The sequence below is a fragment of the Populus nigra genome, chromosome 4, assembly GCF_951802175.1.
Source record: "Populus nigra chromosome 4, ddPopNigr1.1, whole genome shotgun sequence".
NCBI classification, from domain to species: domain Eukaryota; kingdom Viridiplantae; phylum Streptophyta; class Magnoliopsida; order Malpighiales; family Salicaceae; genus Populus; species Populus nigra.
This window is the reverse complement of record NC_084855.1, coordinates 19,426,395-19,430,684: the sequence shown is the minus strand read 5'-3', so window position 1 is coordinate 19,430,684 and position 4,290 is coordinate 19,426,395. Positions and strand designations below refer to the sequence as shown.

General features: G+C 34.3%; 1 non-coding gene across 1 annotated transcript; it reads left to right on the top strand.

The window, feature by feature from the left end:
* Positions 1-803: 803 nt before the first annotated feature.
* Positions 804-910, top strand: LOC133693026 (small nucleolar RNA R71). The gene has a single exon (XR_009842043.1). It is a non-coding gene; the product is annotated as a small nucleolar RNA R71 (small nucleolar RNA).
* Positions 911-4,290: the final 3,380 nt, after the last annotated feature.

The window sequence follows — 4,290 nt, the reverse complement described above, 5'->3', positions numbered from 1 at the left end:
TACTTGCATTCACATTGTATTGCCCCTTTGGATTTTATTGTGGTTGAGATGGAAACTTACCTTTCTCTTGGAAACTGAGAGCAGATGTGAACTTTGCAAGAGTATCTTTAAAATCTGTCATGCTTTGAGCAAGTTGAGTGTTAATTGCCTCTTGCTTTTCTATAAATGCATGCAATGTTTCCTCAAGATTTCTTCTAGGAGGGGGAGCATAAGGAGGTGCATATCCATGAGAATTTTGGAAATTATGGTGTGCTTGAAACGATGGCTGTGAAGTTTGAGCATTATTGTTCTCACTCTTCCAACTGAAATTTGGATGATTTCTCCAACCAGGGTTATATGTTTGTGAATATGGGTTATGGTTGGGCCTTTGAAAACTGTTTAATGCATGGGCTTGTTCATAGAGACATTCTTTAAAAGAAGGTAAGGTTGGATAGTCATTGGTTGAATGTTCATTGGTTTCACAGATTTGACATGCAATGTCTTGAACAGATTTTAGTTGACCACTCTTTTTTAATTCTAGTACCTCAACCTTTCTAGCTAAAGATGCAAACTTGGCTTGGAGGTCATGATCTTCCCTAAGGTTGTACATACCTCCACTAGATGTATGAGGTTGGGTTATACTTGGTGCCTCATAAGTACCTGTGGTGTCCCAATTTTGCGCATTTTCAGCTAGCAAGTCTAGGTATTCCATTGCTTCATTAGGGTCTTTATCCTCAAAAGTTCCATTGCACATTAATTCAACCATTTGCCTATCTCTAGGAGTTAACCCTTCATAAAAATGTGAAACTAATCTCCATGTTTCAAAACCATGATGGGGGCAAGTATTAAGCAAGTCTCGATACCTATCCCAACATTGATAAAATGTTTCTCCTGGTTTTTGAGAGAAAGTAATGATTTGTCTTTTGAAAGTGTTTGTTCTGTGGGATGGAAAAAACTTCTTTAAAAATTGTTGTTGCATTTCATCCCAAGTACGAATGGATCCAGGTCTCAAATTTTGTAGCCATGTTTTAACTTTATCTTTTAATGAAAAAGGAAAAAGCTTCAATCTAATGGTGTTCATGCTACAATTTGAGTCATTATACGTGTTGCAAACCTCCTCAAATTCCCTTAAATGCAAGTATGAATTTTCTAAATCTAAGCCATGAAAAGATGGTAAAAGTTGAATAATGTCTGTCTTAAAATTAAAATGAGATGCATCAGGAGAAAAAACTATGCATGAGGGTGCACTTGTTCTTGTGGGATTCATGTGGTCTCTAAGAGTTCTAACCCGAATATTCTCATTATTCTCATTATGAAGCGATTGGTTATCTTCTTCAGCCATATTTTCTGAAAATGATGAGGATACCCTACAAAGTCTACCACTTAATGTACGTGACCACACTCTCATGCACGTGTAAGAAGAGAATAAAAGGAAGAAAAGAAAAACAATAGAAAAAGAAACAAAACAAAAGAAACAAAGTTAGATACAAGAAGAATAAAATTAATACTATAATTTGTACAAGAATTTACCTCCCCGGCAATGGCGCCAAAAACTTGACACGACCAAAAGATTGATGTCTTTTCCCAAGTGCAGGAGTGTCGAAGTAATAAATAACCCGGCAAGACCGGGGTCGAACCACAGGGAGGTTACTTGTATAAATTATAAGCAACAATAATATAACAACAACAACAACAACAATAACAGTGATAATAATAATAGTGAAGAAGAAGAGGAAGAAATTGATGAGAACTTTGAGATGAAAGATTAACGTAAGGATTAAACAATGATAACAACAAATGTCAAGGTTAGAGGATCCACTAATGGTATTTCAAACAAGTATAGTATAAACCCTTATTATTCAATTGGAAACCACACACAAAGGAGGTTCCAATCGGATTATAAATTGTTAACATGATTACATTAGTTATCTTATTCGAATAATGCTAATACTTGTAAATGTTGTCAGGCATTCATGATTATAACTTATGTTAACAACAAATCAAGTTCCTTTCATAGCTCAGGTGTCGGTTATACCATACAGTATGGGCTATGAAAGTGCCAAGTATTTGTTGTACCAAATGTTATACAACATAAATCTAGATTAACCATTTAACAAGCAAAGTATTATAAGTGAACAAGATAGCAAATATAAAGCATGTTAGTATCCAACATTAAGGTCCATGTTAAGTTTATATTATACTTATTCTTACACCATTAGTGTACCCTTTTCACCTTGACATAATAAACTTAGTTAAACATAATGAAAGAAAGAAACATAAATAAACAAGGAAAGGAAATGAAAAGCATAAGCAAGAGATTAATATAAGCAAAACTTAAGCATTACAAAATATAAAGAGAGAAAGCAAGAGCATGATCTTGATCTGAAAACCAAGATGACTAAATACATGGCAAATGCCTCCTTTTATAGGCCAAAATTCGGAACTATTGATTTGTTGACTAATTGATGAGTGGGTGGCCACATCTTGACTTGGTGACAATTCTTATCTTCTTGTATGCCAAAAACGTCATTGATGACGTCATAATTTGAACAAACTTGAATCATGAAAGTTCTAGGAAATTGTCTCATATTTCCAGGGTAAAAATTTGAGATCATTTGAACTTCTAAAACTCGAGATATAGGCTGAACACTGAACAGTGTTTGGGCTGTAGGACAGATTCGGACTTCTTCTTTGTTGCTACAATTTGGACTTGAAAACGGCCTTGTTAAATCTTGGGCTCAACATAAAAGTTGTAGGCCTATATCTTATCTTTTCATCCATATGTAATGGACCTAAATCCAAGATCTACAGCTCCAGATATGACCCAATTACCGAACAGTGTTCCAGTTTGGACTGCACCAGCATCTCTTTTCTAAGTTTTGCCATCTCTTTGTCCTTTCAATTTCAGTACTTCAACTCATCAATCAATTCTTTCATTTATGTGATAGGCCTGCATTTAAGATGAATATTTACCATAAATTAAAGGTATCTTGTATAATTAGATATGTTATTATAAAACATGCTTTAGTTAATGAGTTATTGATACTTTAAGTGCAAAATGATGATATAAAACCTTGATAAAAATGCACTTTTAAGTACTAATCAACTATCAAACTAAATTTAATAAAATCAGAAAATTATCAAGAGAACAAACCTTGGTCACAAGCACACATCCACCTACAGAAATCAGAACTGATCATGGAAACGAAACATCAATTTATATTCTGAATATTTATCTCTTCTTAACATTGGTTAGTTAACGGATCCGCCGTATAACTAGCCCTAACCATCAAACAACCACAGTGTCCGCACTAGTAATTTAATTCAATGGCAGCCTTAAGAACTAGATAAGTTGATTAATCAAGAAAACATAACTGTCCGCAGTCTATGTTTGATTTGATTGAATGTTCTCCCTAAGATTAATAACGTAGATCCGCCACAATTATTAAACTCAGTTGCTTCACAAGTTCATATACCACAACTCCGGTTTTGATATCAAACTTAACAATAGATTGTCTACAATAATAACTTAGAGTCCGCTCTAGCAATTAAAATAAACAATCATAGAAAAATAAGCATAGGAGAACAAACATATTCATCATATAAACTGAAAAGAAAAGGTAAAATAAATCTCACAGTTCTTGAAATTCGAAGGTTTCCGTGTCCTTGCAACCAAGAAAAAGTGTTTAGTCTTGCATGTTTGTTGAACAACTAATCAAAAAGATGGAAGAATGCATAATTTAGGGTTTCTTAGAGGAAGGGGGCGTTTTTCTCTCCTTGGCTGGCTGCTCCACTTCTCTTCTCTCATTCTTTTTATATCATAGGAAACCCTAGGTCTCTATTTTACAAAATAGTCCTCCATTAAGTAGACTGTTTACATTTAAGTACTTCAATAACTATTTTCCTAAAAAAGACGAAATAACCTTGCATGAAATCTTCAAGCTTTGACTTAGAGGAGCTAAATTTCTGAAATAAAAACTTGGATATCGGTTTAGATGCTTCGGAACGTAATTTGGACTCGTTTTTTCACGAAACCTGTTTGCTGGCAGAATTCAGATGTCATCTTTGAAAACTCATATCTCCCTCATATGACATCGTTTTTTGCTGCAATTTTGAGCGTTTATATAAATTTGAGTCATGAATCCAAAAAAATTGAGTTTGCATCAATTGGACTTATGTAGCTCCAGATATTCAAGTTGGAATGGCCGAAGGTCAACACTGGCAGATTGCGAGATTTGACTTTGAAGGCTACAATTTCCATGCTCTTCCTTATTTTATTTTCTTGCCTTAGATGTCCAGAAAGGTATGGAT